Consider the following 19769-nt stretch of genomic DNA (forward strand, 5'->3'; position numbering starts at 1 on the left):
ACTTAATAATGACAGTATCCTTTTAAGAGCAGTGATGCTGAATGTGCAAAATATATCAAGGTAATATTTGAGTGTAATGGAGATTTTAAATTGGTAAGAGTAAATTAAATTATTAAAAAGGGTCATATAAAGTCATGATGTGCTACACTAGTGTTAACCTTTTAAACCATTTTGTCTTCAAATGTAAGAAAATTAAAGCAGTTGCTTACATATTTATGCCCTTCCTAAATGTATCACGAATGAAAATGCTTTATGTGAAATGATATGGGTTTTTTTATTATTATTATTCAGCAATAGGTGAGCAAAAATCTCTGGTTGAGAATAGCTTGATATAAAATCCAATCTAGATAATGCTACCATGAGTTCATTAGGTGAGCTCAGCTGAATTGATGTACAGTGGATTACCGGTATCTTCTGAGAACTGCTGGCCTAACTACAGTCCTTGAGATCCATAATAACATCATGAACTGTACCAGGATTTCAACAGGCAGATGATGCAGGTCACAATGCAGTTTTGTCCCAATGTGCATTCTTGGAAGTTTTTCTTTCCTTTCAAAGAATCATTAAGAATAACTAATTCTTAAAGCTGTCCAGGTGCTTAAAGTGAATTCTTAAAGCTGTCCGGTCTAGAGAATGTCACAAAGCCATGTTCTAGTCTGACAGCTGTGGTCATAGTTATTGTGCAAAATGCATGTGAAATAGGTGAACTTAGCCATGAATCACTTGAAACTTCACAGATGATCACCAGCCTTATTGAATTCTTCCTGACTCTTTAACTCAGCAATACTGCTAGCACTATTAGCAGTACTTGATAAAATTATACTTTAATTCATTCTTTTGATTTGCACTGATCATCTTTTGTCTTAAATGTAAATTTAACAGAGTAATGTGCAATACCAATGACAATTAGAAAACAAAAATCTGAAATACAAAAACTTCTGCTGAGTGGATTGTATGTATGTGTCTGTGTGTGCACATATATCCCAGGTTGGATGAGGCTTTGAGCAACCTGGTCTAGTGGAAGGTGTCCCTGCCCATGGCAGGGAATTTGGAACTGGATGATCTCTAAGTTCCCTTCCAACCCCAACCCATTTCGTGATGTGGTTCTCTGAATTCTCAGTGAATAGACTCAGTGAAGAATATAGTACATCTCTGTTAGACATTAAGCTTGAGGCCTTTCAGATGTTTACAGGTGCAAAGATCTTGTCATGAGTGCTTATAAAGTGACTATCACAGTAGGCTTTTAGGCTTTGGTCAAGGCGTTTAGGTAGTATAATGTAAACTGCTACTATTGGTAAAATCAAGCCTAGTTTGAAAGAGCAATCTTCATATTTTTTCACATATTTACATGTTTTAAGTATATTTAAAATGTATTTAAGATAGCAGAAGGAAAACAGAATAAAATTCTGTCAAATTATTTTTTAAAGAGTTCATATCATTGTAGGAGGAATGAATCCCTCTTTTTGACAGATAAAAGATTATGTCAAGTACAGTGGAAAAGACTCAATGAAATAGGCTTTCTTGGAAATCTGTGGCCCATCAGTAGCATAATGCATACTTGACAGATGTCCAACTACAGTGGCTGAGAAACCCAGAAATTAGTTTGCATGCACATACTAACATTTTAAATGTTAATGCTTCATCATAGCAAAGGTTGGCAGAAATCAAAATCATTAGCAGCTGTAGTTCATTAATAAGAGTCAGTCTCATACACAGCTGTACTTAATGTCATTGATGTATCTTATGTAATGATTGTGATTATCTAAAAAACATTTATTAATAACTGCTTTATTATGGTCACACACAGACCACAGAAAATTTATACAGGTTCATTGGTTTATTTAGTAGTAGCTCTTGTTTTAGTTTCTGGCTACTAAAATGTCATAATAATTTATATTAGGATTGTCAAAATAATTTGGAAATAAAGACGTACTCTACTAAGATAAATGAAAAATTGGTACAGGTGTGTTGCCTTAATCTTTCATTAGCGAGGAACTAAAGATCTTTATCAACTGGGAAAAAAAGGTCTAGTTTGGAATTTACTGATGTGGGGTAACCATTTTTGAATTTTCACTGAAAGTGCCAGTGTTTTATTTAGAATCCATGAAAGAAATGCATAATCAAGTACTTATTGTTAATGTGCCTTCTTGGTTAAAAAAAAAAAAAAAGCATGGTGTAAAGTGATAGACAATTTATTTTCACTTTGGAATAAGAAGATTGGTGGAAACCTTTGTGTTTGTTTTACAGCACTCCTAGTCAAACCCAAAGTATGCTCATAGGTATTGATTTATCTGCTAAATTTGTGTATGTAAGTTGCTTGGGTGTAGAAAGAAAGCTAACAAAAAAACTTTCTTAGCCTGAAGACGTCTTTGGCTAAGAGACTAAGCTATAACATTGCCTAATTGTCACACTCTGCCCTGAAGCATGTGTGGGATAGTTTGATGTATTCCACCTTTTTATGCATGTTGTTTTTTTAAATGACAACTAAATGAAATTAATTCCACAATTAAGCTCTCTGTAACTATGCACTGTGTAAACTGCTGATCTCAGGCAGCATTTTCACTAGTGAAAAATTGTCACATCTTTATCATTCTTAGAGGTAGGCTAGTAATTATGGCATTAATGCCTTTGTCTTATAGCTGCGAAAAATATGGAAACATTCAATCATGACTGAAAACGGCTTTTCAACAAAATAATCTCAACCAAATAAATACATATATATATATATGACAGCAGATAATGCTTGTGATAGTTAATGTATATTAGCTGCTGAATTAAATAAATACTGAATCTACCAAGGCAGTGCACAGAACTAGAAAGGCATCAATACCAATGATAGAGTTATTTAAACTATTTCAGACTGGAGCAGTTGCCTATAGTTTGGATTGTGTTTTTTTCTTTTCAGTTTTTTCCTCTTTTATTTTTTTTTAAACTAATGGCAGGAATTCCTGTTACCATTCCTGTTACCTATAATTTCCTTCATCCTCTCCTCATCCCTGTCCCTGCCCAGTGATCCCAACTTCTGATATGGAAGAGTACTCTAGTAGCACAAATTCTGTCGTACACCAGCAAACCTTGAGGAGCTAAACCCACCATTTCAGGTTTGCTGAGATCAGATTGCCCCAAATCTATTAAGTCCAGAAGTGAACAGTCCCAATGACCTTGCAGATTAAAAGATTTCTCAGGGATACCCTATGCTAACACACTCATTTGGGCTCCATATGAAACATAGTGAGGCCAGGCATGAAATTATGATTGTTTTATTGCTTACACATTGTAATGAATGCAGTTTTGTAGTACTATTATGTCTGTGGCTTGACTAGATTTAAAGCGATTGAAGAAAAATCTTAGCTGAGCTTCAGTATTACTGTTGTATAGATTGACATGTTTGATTTGGTGAAAAAGCAATTTTTATGTAGTTTTGTCTATCTTGTATATGTAGAACAACTCTTTGATCAACACTTTGACAATTGTGAAGGTGTACTAGAAGACACAGGGGAAGCCAGTATGTGTGCATGACTTCTATTTGAAGTAATGTAGGCCAAAAAAAAATTCTAAATATGAATCTACTTGTTTGCATTCTTCCTGATTTTTTGGCTGTTTAAGCCCAGAAGTTGGGAATAGCTTCCTCAAGAATGTCTGAGGTATAGAAGACATGGTCTTCACTGTAGGCAACATTTTCCGTACGTTCTGATTCATGTGAAGTAATAGTACAAATATATTCCTAGAACTTCAGTTATCTAAGGAAGATTACTTCCATCTAAATAGAATTTAAAATGTCAATTTCCATTTAATTGAGGTAACATTTATTTTTTAGTTCATAAGTTAATTTAAGGTGCCTTTATACATCTTTCTTTTTAAATGCACTCAGATGTTTGCTATTGTATTTGCATTTTTACCCAAAGAATAGCAAAGAGATTGATGAAAATCTTTCTTTCTAATCTGGTGGTGCAGATGTAGGCAGTGTTACAGTTATTTTTAAAGTAGCTTTATTAGAAGTACATTTCTATTCTCTATTTTATATTAATCACCACCTTTCCAATGAATATTAGGTTGATCAAGAAAGACTAAAAAAATATTCAAATGGATTGTTGTCTTTTATAACATTATTATGATAGAATATAATGTAATATATTTTAATATCTGGTATTGTGATGAGAAGAACATTCATGACTTACTATTCTATAAGATATTGCACATTTTCAGCTATTTTTCTTTTAATAAGTGTTATAACTAGAGAAGTAATTAAAGAGATATTCTACAATTACTAGTCATTTTTAAGTATGTTACCACAGATACTGATTATGATGGATATCACATTAATTATGATGAATTAATAAACCATGGTAAAACTATGTAATTGATTCCTGAAGAATCTAAGTAGTTTGGTAAATGATTCAGAATTTGGCTTTGTTAATTGTATCTTGAGGCTGTTTGATAGCTTTATAAAAGTTGCAGGAATTTTTGAAGATGTAATCTTTTTAATTCATTTTTTATGACTGATACGAACTTTAAATTTTTGTCTTTTCAAGTTGAGCTAGGATTTTATTTTTATCCCAATGTTAAAGAAATATATAAGTAGGGAAAAATGTATTGCCAAATCAGAGGTCTTAACTACTATTTGAATAATAATATAATTCACAGCTACATTGTTCTGTATAGACTTAGTTTGATATAGATAATGAGGGAATGGAAGGCTCAGAAAATGAGTCCATATGCATTGAAATTAGCTTGGCATTTGAAGGCATACATTCAGAAAGCAAAGGAAGCATATTAATAAAAAAGAAAAAAATCAAGTAGACTTTAGACTTGAGTAGGCAGACACTTTTTGTCTTCAAACAGTGACAATATAAATTAGCCTGGTTTATAACAAGCCTGGTTAAAATGAATCTTACTCTAGTCATTAATTGTTAATATTGAAGTGGTGTAGGATTCACTGAAACTGGTTGGAAGTTCATGCTTGCAGTTTTGTAGACCTGAAAAATAAAGGGGTTACAAGTTTTGTTACAGATGTAGGGATTTTTTAAGCTTTTTACAAGTTCAGAAATACTCCATATGGAGTAAATGTAAAATATAGCCAGGTAGTCATTGCTGTCATTCTTTAAAGCTGACCTGAGACAGTAAAGGAATTTGTGCAATTTATGTTATGTCCACAGTCATCAAAGGTATGAAAAAGGTGTGAATAATTTTTATCTCTATATATATGACTTGCAGTTTGTTTCTTCTGTTTTCTATCTAAGCAACACATGGGAAAGAAAAGAATGAGAATGGCCTCAAAAAAATTTGCTGTGATATGATAGCCTAAGGAAAAAATCAGAAGCATAAGCAGAAATCTTAGTGTTGTTAGGGTAGTGAAGACAAGTACTTCATGTACAACAGTGTTGCATTAAATGGAATGTTTTCTGAACAAACATCGTTCAGAAATCTAGAAATTCCATTTATTATCCCTGTAGCTCAATTTCTGAAGGAGACTTTGTTGCTGCAGTGTTAAGTACTGGAATGCCTAAATATTGGGTACCAACCATTAAAAAAAGATACCTAGGTTGCTTAAATGTTTAATGCAAAAGGCTAAGTACCACAAAATGGAGATCCATAGAAGCCATCATACTGAGTGACAGTCCTCATAAAGTAGACAATGTCGGCTAGGTGGAGGAAAAGCAATGCCTTTCTTCAAACCTTGCTTTTCTTCATATGTATTCCTGGAAGTACCTTTGTCTGCTTGGGAGACACAGGCAACTGTGTTCATCACTGTATCTCTTTAAAGAAGTTAAACATTCACATCTGTTGTAATACCTTTGCATATGCCCTGTGCAAAAGGCCTGATTGCAAAGGTCTGGCTTCTCTTTGCTTTTTGCAGTTAGCTTTGTGGTCAGAGCATTTGTGCTGTGGACTGCATTTCTCCTTTGCCTGTGGAGGGGAAGGTCTTACCTACTTCGGGGTCTACAGACTAGTCTGTGGAGGAGAAAGAGCATGAAAGTGTCACAGTTACTTCATCTTCCAAGAACAATTAAGCCAAAGGCAAAGGGGTACAAAAAAAATTAACTTTCCTTACACAGAAAAAAAAAGTCTGAATTCCAGGGTTCACTTTTAAGTTTGTGTCACACTTTGGATAAAATATGTAAAAAACCTTTAAATGGCAAACAGTAACTTGTAAAAATCATGTTTTTTCTGTTCTATAAAGTAAGCCTTATTTATGCCACAGGCTGCCCTGTAGCTCTCTGTAACTATACATAATATTGTGGCTTTGGCTGGAGATTCCAAACCTACAAGTTTGCAAATTAAGGGCAGTAATTAACTTGGATGTGTGTGTACCTACCTTTTTAATTCAGCAGCCTAGCATATCATTCTTAGTGCCTGATTTCAGCTTGTATAGATAATAATTTTACAAATACTGTGATAGACCAAAACTATTAATAGCTAGGTTTTTGTACTACCGTGCATGTGTATGAACAGTTCATTAGACCTTTTTCATATTGAACACACTATGAAGAACATAGCTTGAGTATGTGTGGGGTTAACAAGTGGTAGCTGTTGTGGAACATGTAGTTCTTAATTACTTGCAAGTTAAGTTCCCAGGGTTATAGTGATCCTGTAGAACAGGAGCTGAATATATCAAATGCAAGTTAGACAGCATTCACCAAACTGTCAATCTTAATTACTGTTTTCAAGATTAGCAAAAAATGTATTAACACTTCAAAAGCGTGTGGCAAAATGACCCACGATTTATTCCCTTATTTCAAACATTGGGTTTGCAGATGCAGGCAGGCATGTCAGGACCATGAAATTTGTGAGCTTCACTGAAAGATATGTTACACTTGATAGGTCTGTAACAAATAGCAGGAAGAGACTGTATACTGCTTGCTACTGAATGCTGTGCAAGCTCCCTAAAAGCTTGTCTTGGAAAAAGATGTATGTTGAAGCATCATTCAAACAGTTTACTGATCAGGTGTTTGAGAGGTGGGTATGCATGCATGTGTGTTGTGATCTCCCACCTCACCAAGTGCAGGACTTAACTGAATCAGCATTTTAAGCTGGGATTTTTAAAATTCTGCTTCCGGTGGTCTTTGACTTGATTTCCATTGCCAGTCATAGGCAGTTTTAAGCTCTTGACATGCTGCTTATGCTGTGGAATGTCAGAGCACAATACAGTAACACACTGAAATTTTATTGAAATAATAAATGCAATAGTAATAAAATAGGTGCTTGTCCTGTTTTGTATGCTATTTCCATCATTCACATATATGTTTTCTCTTTATAAAAAGGGCCTGTATCATAAATTAAATGCTGGAAGAAAATGTCTCTTAAGAAATATCTCTTAATAAAAGAGAATTCTGCATCCTCATATATATTTGTGCACACACTCTTAATGAGTAACCGTATTAAACTTAGTTTATCCATATAGATATGGCCATTTGTTATGACAAGATAGTTTACACATGACACTAGCATTTCTCTTAAGCATAATGCAAGCCTTCCATGCCGAAAATACAACACTGTTGTAAGGAAGGAAGTAAAAGCAGCTGAAAAGGGATTGGTTGGAGCTGGGGTGGAAAAGCCTTTCTCCCGTTGCATAACAAGGAGTGTACCCTGCACGTCCTCTTTTTTTTAATTTTTTTTATTTTTATTTTCTTATTTTTTCTCCCCTCCTCCTTAGCCATCCCATTAGTAAATCCAGCACTGCTCTTGTATAATCTGAAGTTGCATTATTCCTAGAGTAGTTATGGGACTAATGTAGAAGAGGGCAACTATGTTAGTGACACTGGTTTTCTAAAGTTCATTATAAAGTGGCAATTGTTGGAAATACACCACTGGTAGTAGCAGCTAACAGATTTACAGGCAAAGCTACCTGAAAGATGCTTTCCCACCACAGTATATATTAGTCTCCTATGTGGTGTTTGTGTCAGCTGTTTCTGAATGTACAGTCCAGTGCCTCTATTTGTAAAAATCTCATTTTGTGTGGAAGTATGTACATAGATGATGTGTGGTCATAAAATCACAAGTGAATAAGGTAAAACCACCTCTGAATTAAAATACTATGTGATGTTTGCTCCTCATTATACTTAAGTCTGAAACCATCCACTTTAAGTGCTCTGCCTGTTAAAGTGAGTTCGTAATACCACTGTTCCGTATTTTTATCATGTATCTATAGATTTTAGGGAAGTAAACAATATTTATTATTTTTTATGATAGAAATCAGAAAATGTAGTCAATACAATGCAGTTGCATTTATAGAATCATAGAATCATTTTGGTTGGAAAAGACCTTTGGGATCACTGAGTCCAACCCTTAACCTAGCACTGCCAAGCCCACCACTAAACCATGTCCCTAAGTACCACATCTACATGTCTTTTACATACCTCCAGGGATGGGGACTCAACTACTTCCCTGGGCAGACTGTTCCAATGCTTGACAACCTTTTCAGTAAAGAAATTTTTTCTAATGTCCAATTTAAACCATCCCTGGTGCAACTTGAGGCCACTGCCTCTTGTCTTCTTGTAGTATTTTTAGAAGTTGAAATAATACAAGTGTCAGTGAATGTTATTTTGTATGGCCAGTAAATATTGTCAAGGCCCTATTATCAAAGACAGTGTCTTATAGTTTTTATCCTTTCACCTTTGTAGTCTTTTGTATTCTCTTTATTCACTTACTTAAAGTCACATTTAGTGAAACCCTGAATTTTATCTATGACCAGGTAAATTTGAATAATAAAATAGAAAAATAGAATCAGTGAATAAAGATGGGTTTAAGAATTATTCTGAAATACTCTGCAGAATTTCTTATTTATTAAATGAACCAGAGTTAGGCCATCCTATTAATTTTAATACCATTGTGAAATAGCTTTTATCATCTATCAAAATATCAACTCCTAAAACCACATACTTTCAGTTGTAACTAGCCTCGCCAGAAGGTTTTTATTTGTGAGAAGCACATCTGGGGTCAGGCACATGACCTGAGTCTCTTTGTAGACCTGGAAGCACAGTCTTTCCAGCTGCTCATAGTTTTTTCCCCTTTTACAAAAGTTACTAAGACAGACTGTGCATAACAATATCCATTCACACTTATCTTCAGGCTCAAATTCAGTCCATTTTTTATAGCTGAGTTATAAAGTATGAACATGCTTGGCATTTGCCACCTGGTAAAACATGGCATTGGGGGATAAAGGAAATTATTTAATGATATGGGAGAACTATTTTGGTATATTATATTTGACCACTTAAGTAATTCAAAAAGGCTCAGTGCAGATCATCATCTGGAATAAGTCATCATAACAAGTAGAAATCAAGGAAACTGAAAGTCTGTGCTTTGTGAGAGTGCAGCGTCTGTGTCTGCTAGTGCTGCTCAGCTGATAGTGCACAGTGGTACACAACATATTGTCATAAATTTCTTGAGCTATTAAGAAAGGAAAAGGAGTCACATCCTCTGTCATTTCCACTACGGCATCTGCTTTTTAGTTTCCTTCCTGCACCTGTCTGCTTATTGCTGCTTCTCAGCCACAGGAATAAGCAGTCGTCATGAGCACTTCACATCTGCAAGAAAGACAGGAAAATACATCTCCAACCTGCCACATTTAACTACTCAGGCCACTAACTTTAGTCTCCTTTACAACAGCCTTTACCCTTTGTCTCAAACTTCCCATTTAATAACTTCCACTGCAAATGCCACAGCAGACACAAAGTTCTTTTTCATCCAACTTAAACCTCACTGGTGGCTGTCTGCCACGGACAGCTACCTCATGTACTTTTGTTGTTTGCCTGGATTCATTAATGGATAGCATCAAAGAAAGTGGAGAATTTATTTTAAAGGAATGAATGTAAATTATTATTATGAAACAAAAGAATAAAAATAAAACACAGAAAATTGCATGTATGTCACAAACAATGCAGAAAGGGTGTTACTTTTTAGAACTGGGAGGACTTCAACTTTTGCAGGGAAGTAGAGGTTAGATTAAAACTGAAGTTTTGAATTTCTGAGTCATAATAATGTTTTTCATTCAACTTTTGGTTGATAGAAATGTGGAATCATTATATGCTGGAAAATATTTAACCAGAGTATTGAAAAAGTTTTATGGTGACAATCTGTCTTCATAATGGAGAGGGTGTTTCACCATTGCATTACCAGTTGGGTAATTGAAGTATGTGTGTATTGTGAATGCATTATGAATACTTGATGGCTGTGAGAAATGCAGGTCACTTTCCTGTTTTATGTATTTATCTGCCATAAGGGGCTTGGAATATCACAAATCAACATTTAACAATAATTTATTTTATTTATTTATTTTTAAATAATGGGAAATGAGCATTCTCACAAATATAAGGGATTGAATTTCTGCAGTGGCACAGATTTATTTAGTTATTATCTGTACTTGGAGTCTAATTCTTCATTAACTAAAGATGCATAGTGAATGAGGGCAATGATTTTGGTGGGGCTGGGGAGGGAGGGGGAAAGAATGCCTATCTGAAGAAGCAGTAACCATATTCCTGGTTTCAGGCTAAGCTGATTCCTTACAGCAGGGATTTTGTCTACTTCGCTAATACTAAAAGGAAAGAGTGAAGGAAAGCAGGGCAGCTGGGTCCTACTTAAATGAAGGAGGCTCCCTTGAGTCTTGAGCTAGAAATAAGAGAACTACTGACAGTAACCCAAGGAAAGGTGGTTGTACTTCTTCCTTATTGGTTGTTCTCCAATGGCATATGTATTTAAAAATTGAGGTCTCCTGTGACATTTTTCCTGGTTTCTGTTTTCAAGAAGAATGGCTTGCCTCCTTTCAGGAGGCCGTTTCATAATGTAGATTTATATGCAGCTAGTATCTGCTTGCAGGGCTCTATACTTGTAAGCTCTCTTTCCTGTATCCTCCAAGATACAAAAAATAAATTCAGACATCCAGTATGACAAAAAGCTCTGTTAGCAATGTCAGTGTGGAAAGTATACCAGTAACTTTCCAAGCCATTAAAATATGTCTATGTGTATCTAGGAGAACTGTGTGTTCATTTAAGTTAATCATCAGCTGTCCAAGAACAGCTGGAGCAAACTGCTCCTCTATGTGGGCATACAAAGCTGAAAAAGCAGTGGATGCAGTATTATTTGTGGATGGGAGAGAGCAGTCCAGCCAGCGTCGTTTCTCTGTTGCTGCATAGCAAGACTGTTTAGAGACAGAACAGGTCAAAGATGTGGGAAAAAAGTGTAACTTGTCAAGGAAGTGTGAAGGCTGTTAACTTGAGACAATGGTTGGTACAAGTACAATTAGTACTACAGCTATCACATGCCTGGTGTGACTGGGATGATCAAATCTCCTTCAAAAGTTTTCTCTGGGTTTTAGGAAGTGATGGGAACTTGAAATAGGCTTTATGAAAGGATCATCTATATGTTGAAATGAGTTTTGGAAAGGATAATGAGACTGATTTTAGGTACAAAAAATGTGATACATTGCAGTAAATGTTAAATTTTGACATAATGAGAAGAAACAGTAAAAGGTCTTAGTTATGTTTCACAGACATCTTAAAAAGCATGCTTTCTTTTAATCTATGAAAATAAAGTAGACAAAAAAAGATAAAGATAGTATCTTGCTTTGATCAACGGAGGTTGTGCAGAACAGACAAAATACTCGGTATCTTAGATTCTGAGAGGTGTCTCACCTGTCAGAGGGAAGGTTTATTTTCTGTTATCAATTATTCGTTAGTCATGATTTGGAGATTTTGGATATTCTAGGGGAAATACAAACAGTACAAAGTGTTTTACTGTTGTGTGGTACAGGTTTCTTGGTCTCTTTCTGCCCTTTGCCATGGCAAGGGCTCTGAGGCCACCAGACCTTTATTGCTTTACTCTTACCCTGCCCCAGTCAAGTGTCTTCCAGTGGACTTTCTGGTCTGTACTTGAGTGATTTGACAGTTTTTATAGGTATTATCTGAATAATTTTCATTGTAATGGCACAGTTGTTTTATTTTGTATTGGGTTTGTGTGGCAAGGTTTTGGTAGCAGGGGGCTACAGTGGGGGAGCTCCTATGAGAAGCTGCTAGGAGCTTCCCCCATGTCTGCCAGAGCCAGTGCCAGCCCAGCTCCAGGATGAACCCGCTACTGGCCGAGGCTGAGCCCATCAGTGACAGTGGTAGCGCCTCTGGGATAACATATTTAAGAAGGGGGGAAAAACCTGTACAAGGGCAATTGCAGCCAGAGTGAGGAGTGAGACTATGTGAGAGGCACAGCCCTGCAGGTACCCAGGTCAGTGCAGAAGGAGGCAGGAGGGGATCCAGGTGTCGGAGCAGAGATTCCCCTGCAGCCGGTGGTGAAGCCCATGGTGAGGCAGGCTGTGCCCTGCAGCCCATGGAGGTTAATGGTGGAGCAGATCCCCACCTGCAGCTGTGGAGGACCCCACGCCAGAGCAGGTGGATGCCTGAAGGAGGCTCTGACCCTGAGAAGAACCCATGCTGGAGCTGTCCTCTGGCAATACCTGTGGCCCTGTGGAGAGAGGAGCCCAGGCTGGAGCAGGTTTGCTGGCAGGACCTGTGACCCTGTGGAAGGGACCCATGCTGGAGCAGTCTGTGAAGCACTGCAGCTATGGGAAGGCCTCACATTGGAGAAATTCATGGAGGACTGTTTCCTGTGGGAGGGACCCCAGACTGGAGCAGGGAAGGAGTGTGAGGAGGAAGGAGCAGCAGAAATAATGCGATGAACTGACTGCAACCCCCATTCCTTGTCCCCCTACACAGCTGTGGGGGGAGGAGGTAGAGCAAAAGTAAAGTTAAGCCCAGAAAGAAGGGAGGGGTGGAGGGAAGGTGTTTTTTAAGATTTGGTTTTATTCCTCATTACCCTGCTCTGATTTTATTTGTAATAAATAAAACAGATTTCCCCAAGTTGAGTCTGGTATGCCCATGAGGGGTAATTGGTGAGTGATCTGTCTGTCCTCTCGACCCACAAGACTTCTGCTATATTTTCTCTCCACTGCCCAGCTGAGGAGGGCAGCGATAGAGCGGCTTTGGTGGGCATCTGGCATCCAGCCAGGGTCAACCCACTAGATGTTTCAATAGGTTTATTACTAAACTGTCTCTTTCAGGGTGTTTTTGGTTTTTTTTTTTGGTGTGTCGTGTGTCCCCCGTCACCCTCTTCCTCATGTTTCCCCCTCCCCCTCCCTTGTGAATGGCATCTCATTTGAAGCAAAATCATTAACCTTCCAGCTGACATTATGTATATATGTGGACATTAATGAAAGGGGTTTTATATCAAGGTCACTTACAAATACTTAATATAAAATTTTAAATTATGTCAGTTATGACAATCTGAACAAATATGTGAACTAGTCATCTCCTTATACATTAGGTGTCTCAAGGGCTGTTGAAAGGAAATCTGACATTTCTAAATTAAAAAAACAAAAAAACCCAAACTTGAAAGACAAAAGTAAATAAATTATCAAAATGCAAAACTAAGAGAAATCAGGTCTGCAAACCTGCTTTTTACTGAAAGCATGCTTGCTTGGGAGTTCTGCATAACTTGAGTAAAACATTTGCTAACAAGTTTTTTAACTGGAATGGCTATATAAAATGGATATTCTGTCAGTAATGACACCACTTCTGTCTGGATTACCTGTCATTTTACCTCTAAAAATAAATACGCTGGAAAGCAAATGCCCCCATTAGTAGGACAAACCTGTAATTTTTTAATGTTAATTAAAACAAAAAGTTTACATTTATTTAAATTTTCTGCAGATAATATTCTATGGTATTTTAATATTTTTTCCAAAGTTTACTATCAGTCTATTGGTATTTGTAGCTGCTTAATCTCAGTCTTTATTTGGAAGTTCCATTTTTTTGGCTATCAGAGCTGTGTTGCACTGCTGAGCCCATTTAGTTGTTCATCCATGGAAAAGCATCTCAGTTGCTGAAAGCTGTAAAATTTGAGAGAGAGAAGCTGAAAGTAAAATTGAGAGAATTTAGGGCAGAATATTGGTAGGCAGGTACTAGAAGTACTAGTGAGGGGTAAGAAAAACCAGGTAATTTTTAAGACTGGATACTGGACTGTGGGGAAAGGGGAGAATAGGAAAAGTTTGAAGTAAGTGTTTAGAAGACTGTGGAGGCTGAGAGGTGAGAAAGTGAGAAGAGATAAAGGATCACTTGAACAGAATAATTAAAAAAAACACAAAACAAAAAAACCCTTTCTGAACAGTTTAAGTGGTTCTGAGGGCATAGGACATAACTCTGATAAATTCTGGAAAAAATGGGGGAAGATAAAACATTTGTCATTAACTGAATTCAGTAAGAAGTTTCTTGCAAAATCATGAGATTTTTCACTAATTGTTCATTAACTGAATGAGTTCTCTTTCACCGTTTTTTCTATGAAGAAAAAGCAAAAATAAGATTTTTTTAAAAGGGCTGACAACTAGAAAACAGGTATTTCAGGAGGCTATGGAATCTTTATGCATGTTGGTTTCTCACCAATAGAGAGTGTGCTTGTAGCTTAGGTTAGATAATTAGGGGTCATAGATAAGAAAAATTCCAGTTGAGACTATTTTGAAGTGAACCAAAACAAAAGCCTTGCTGTTTATATGTTATTAGTAACATGCAAGAATCGTGGTGTGCACAAACTCTTCCTTCTCTAACCCTACTTCTACTTTTTTTTTTTTTTCCTGTCAGCTACTAAACAAGAAAAATATTTCTTCTGTATAGAAGCAATTTAGTATAGCACAGTGATCCCTTCTTATTGTTCTTTGTGTGTTTCTGAAGAGCTGCTTGACCAATTTGCCGGAGATCACACACTGGTAACTAGTGTTTTGTTTTTTGAGGCTAGTAATGTTCTTAAAGATGCACAGATACATGGAACAGCAGATGAATCTGTGCTAGGCACACAGATGTCTTTGTGACTGAATTTTGCCTTATGGTGTCCAAAGAATGAGTTACAAGTAGTTTGCTCTACAAATTTAACTTTAGCAGGAAACACCATTGTAAATGATACATTATGCAGGTTTATCTATGGAATGAGAATGAGTTTATAATGCGCATTGGGCTTAGTTTAATTTTGGTTTTTTTTAATCTTTTTTTTCCCTCTTTTTTTTTTAACATATAAAAGGAACTCTGAGACAGCAGTAATGGATCACTGAGCTGAACTGCTGTAACTAAAAGTCCTGATATTCTGATTATTTTTTTACCTGGTACTTCTACCTAACTGTCTTTTATAAAAGACATTTATAGCAACCTGCTGAAACACTGAGCAGAGCCTTTAATTGCAGATACAATGGCTGGTAGTAGAGTGAAAAGCACACTTTTTGATCACAAACAGAACTTTTACCCTGCTGTTGCTATAATAAAATGGTTTTAAGTCTTTATAAAACTTTCTCTCTTGCATTTATGAGAGCCACGACTTTTGACAGTCCATCTCTAATTTGTTAAGTGCAGTTCCACAGCTTACTGATTTCTAAAGCATTCAATAACCAATTTTTAGAGAACCAGTTGTGTGAAGACTTGTTCAGTCTTACATATGGAACACTTCCTATATGCTTTTGCAATTTATAAACAGAAAAGTAGTATTTTTTTCACTGAAGAACTAGACATTGTTTTTGTTTATTGACTATGTACTTTAGATATCTGTCCAATAATATACACTAAGTTACATTGGACTGGTTTTGATAAGTTAGCATGATCAATCCTGCATATGTGAAACGTGGAAAAAAAGTTAAATGAAGCAGGATTTACTATTCCAGTAACAATGAAATGATACAACATTTTCTGATAGAAGAGTTCTTTATGAGTCTTCAGTGGAATGCAGAAATATATTTCTACTGAATAAGTGAAATGCCTAAGTACTCTTTAAAGTGCTACGTTTTATACAGTGATATGAATCTGCTGTTTTCCGCACCTCTATGAATATAATTTCCAGAATGGAAACATTTCTAAATCTAAGCCTTTGTTTACTCAGAGAAATGCAGCACTGCTTCAAGTCATATGAATTCTCTCACCTCTATTTCAAAGTACTTCCTTTATTTTTCCTTTTGAAACTTACTCAGGGAATGGTTTTAACTGCTGCTCTTTGCTATTCCTGTTTTTAAACTTTTGCACCTCAAGAGTGGCAGTTTTTCTGATTACTTTCCATTTCCTGAGAAGAAATAGACAGGGAGCTAAACCTGTATGTGAGATCCTGTTCTTCCTGGCATTTTCTCTTTAACTACCTGACAGCATTACTGTAAACTAATGGTTTTCATTTCCCTATTATTTATGTTATAGCTTATTTCTGTGTAAAGTCATGAGTGAAAATCATCTGAGTAGTATGGTCTTACTGTTTATAAGAGTAAACAACTGTATAGGGGATAGCAGATTAGATATCTACATAATTGTAGGGTACTAACTAGTCTGTCTGAAATATCTTCTGAGGATTAATCTGTTTGTCTTTCCACACAAACCCAATACATACATGAATAAATCTAATCTTGGACAAGAAGGATAAAGGTCTTAAAGTTGTCCCTAGGAGACCTTTGGTGGGAGTGCCTTTTCCTTCTTACTCTCGGTGAGCCACCATAAGTACTTACTTAAAGGGTTGTTAAATTGAGAGAAGAATCAGTAGACTTCACTTTATTGGGATTTTACTGCTGCTTTACCTGTTTTTTCACAGAAGTTAGGAGCAGATAAAAGGTGATTAGAGTATAGCACCCTTGTTCAAATCAAAGTGTTTTGTCCAGGAAAAGAGGAGCACTGTGGAGTGAGATGTTGCAGATCCTCAGCTTTTATTTCTATTTACAATTTTAAGATCTGTAAAGGCTCAAAGGCTGAATTTTCTCATAAAAACTTTTGGGCTCTTAAAACATTTCTCTCCTTAGGACAGCATGATGTTTTTAACACTGAAAATTCATCTGGACAAACTTGCTGGGGTGGATTCCCCCCCCCCCCCCCCCCCCCCCCCCCCCTTTCTTCTTAATGTGATATATACTCTGGTTTGCCATTTCTTAAAGAAACATTTGAGATTATTGCTTATTTGCAATGTCGATAATTTTTGTTAGCCTTTTGTTTTCTCATCGTGTAGTATCATCCTTCAGTATTATTGTTGTAACATTGGTTTCCTTATTTCTGTACTATTAACTAAGTTGTTTAAAGCTAAAAAAAGTGTTCCAGTCTGAACAACCCTTGGATGTTTGAAATTCCTATACCAAGTTCAGGTTTTGCACTTGCCAACTGAGAAAGATTATGGAAGAAGCCTGTCTGGAGTCTGTCCTGTTCACTGATTACAGCATCTCAAGGTACCCAAGTGCTAAAGGGAATCTTCCAAGCGAATTTGTGCTAAGAGTTCTTGCAGAATGCAATCAAGAAGCCTCTCGCTGCTTGTGTGTTCAGATTGCCTGCACCTAAACAAAAAAACCCCAAACAACAACAACAAAAAAATGCAAAGAGAAAATGTTATCTTCATATTGCTAATTAGTCGTATGTGCCTATACATGCCTGTCAGGAACTGGCAAAGAACTGATAATTGCTGGCTGAAACTCTTTAACTAATTCCTATTTAACAACCTGCTGACTGAAGGAACTTAAAGCATTGATTATGCAGACAGAGCATTTGTAATGAAAAAGAGGTAGCTCCTGAATAGGAGAAGTAGCACTTTTTATCTGGGCTTTCTTAGAAACCAGATAAAAGATTAACTTACTGTCTTCTACTATTGCATGCTAGTTTTCAGGATAATAATTTAAAATGTACTGGACCATTGACACTTCCTTTTGAGTAGTATTTAATGACTTGCTAAGTGACAGATAGACTGATGAGTTTGAAGGTGCAAAGTGTTGGTTATAAATGGCAATCAGAAATGAGGACAAAATTTGTGGCAAACAGTCTAGCCATTCAAGAAGTAGACTAAGCTCATTGTAGCCCAATCTAATTTCTCGGGACTGGCATAAATTCAGTATTTTTCTGACCTGAAAAGGGCAGCACGTTTTAATTAGCCAAGAAGAGGCAGGATCAGTACTCTGTTCAAATATAAACTGACTTAGACTTAAGTTCTGAAATAACAAACAACACGAACCCATTCAGTTCTGTTCAGTCCTGTTATTTTCATTTCTGTATATTTGATTTCAATTCCCTGCAGGAAGGAGGAAAAAAACCCCAAACAAAAGTGTCTCTTTAACCCTAACAACCTTGTTTATTTGGCACTGATTTATTTCCTGTAAATTACTTGTCACTAGTTCTTCAGTGATAAAACACTTTGTAGGGCTACAAACAAATTGAGGGGGGTGGGGGGAGAAGGAAAGAAAAAAGCTGAAATATCTACCCACTGCTCATACTGAGCTTAACTCCATCATTATAGTTTTATGTGAAAGATATGATATGAAAAGATACGAAAATAAACTTGGATTTCTGATCAACATTGGTTGGCAGTCCAGGTTATATAGGAACACATAGCATATTATGTCAGTCACAGAATGACTATGTTTGTTTTATCCTTTAGGAGGAGTTTGCAAGACATAGTTAGCTAAAGTACATGACTATGTAACAAGATTGACTGTAGCAGAATTAAGGAAATGTTCCTCTTTAAATCACCAAAACAGTTTCTGTTGAATCATGGTTAATAAAGTTTTGGCAGTTCAGTTTCCTTCCTATAGATAGCCTTTCACACATATTGTAACTGTATCAGCATACAAATGACAATATTGATTAATTTAAATCAGCTGGTGATATCTCAGGATAGATATCTGAAGTTACTGTGGGTAAGAAATGTTAAAGGTAATTCATTCTATTAAGTCAATACCTGTATATGGTACAGAATAGATGGTGGGGTGAGATACAGTGGTACACTGTGTTCCCTGTAAGGGGGAATCTGCAGGCCACCTTCAATTACGTAGGTTTCCAGCTACTTTAAAGGAGCACTGGGAAGCCTAGCGATTACTTTGACAGAAAGATGGACCAGCCTTTCCTCAAACCTGTGGACCCTTGCACAATGACTGTAGGAGAGTGTGAGGAACACTTCTGGACAAAACTAATTCAGAAATAAAGCACTAGTATATGTCAAAAGGAAATATTATTTTTCTGAACTGTATTATAGTCTACCAAGAGTCAATAAAAATACTACTTTTTTCTTTTAAGCTAACTGTATTTCAGTTTAATAGCTGATTTTTAAAAATTATCGTATTTATGTACTTTTAATTTTTTTCCAGCACCAGGATTGCAGATTGCATTATAGGTCTGTTAATATAATTCTTAGAACATAGTACCTACAGAATTCAAACCTTAGGTAATGAAACTGCTGTACCATTACTGTAAATTATCAAAATTTCTTCTGTGCTCCTTAATACTTATCTTTCAATAGAATATATATAGAATGAGATTGGTTTGAATTAGTTGATAATATAGTTTGATATGCTGGAGTAAAATACATCCTGTGTTGCTCTTCTATTGGTTAGGTAAGCTTTTTTGTATATATCTAGTTGAAGTAAAAAAATAATCAGCTTCAACTATGAAATCCTTCATTTTCAGCACCACAAGTTATATAAAACCTTGCAGCTGAAGCAATCTAATTACATATTTGTAAAAGAAGAGGGTATCTTGTCAATTATTTGGAAACACTTGCATTAATTTCTTCAAGGGCTAGTACTTGCTGACACATTTTCTTATTTTCAGTAAAAGTCTGAACTGGAAACACCGAATGGAGTAAATTTAAACAAAGAATATATGGCTATATAAAGCTATATAATGAAAAAAATATTTGCATTTTTTTCCTGTTCTATTTCCTTTTTTTTTATTTCATATTTTTTTAATTGTAGATGTCATTAGCTTTGTAGCTAAATTAACTTTGTATTAATGAGACTTTTGGTT

General features: G+C 36.0%; 1 protein-coding gene across 3 annotated transcripts in view; it reads left to right on the plus strand.

The window, feature by feature from the left end:
* Positions 1-19769, plus strand: part of KLHL1 (kelch like family member 1) — a 235074-nt gene that overhangs the window by 42907 nt on the left and 172398 nt on the right. The gene's annotated exons all lie outside the window — the stretch shown is intronic.

Source organism: Falco peregrinus, chromosome 4 (assembly GCF_023634155.1).
Source record: "Falco peregrinus isolate bFalPer1 chromosome 4, bFalPer1.pri, whole genome shotgun sequence".
Lineage (NCBI taxonomy): Eukaryota > Metazoa > Chordata > Aves > Falconiformes > Falconidae > Falco > Falco peregrinus.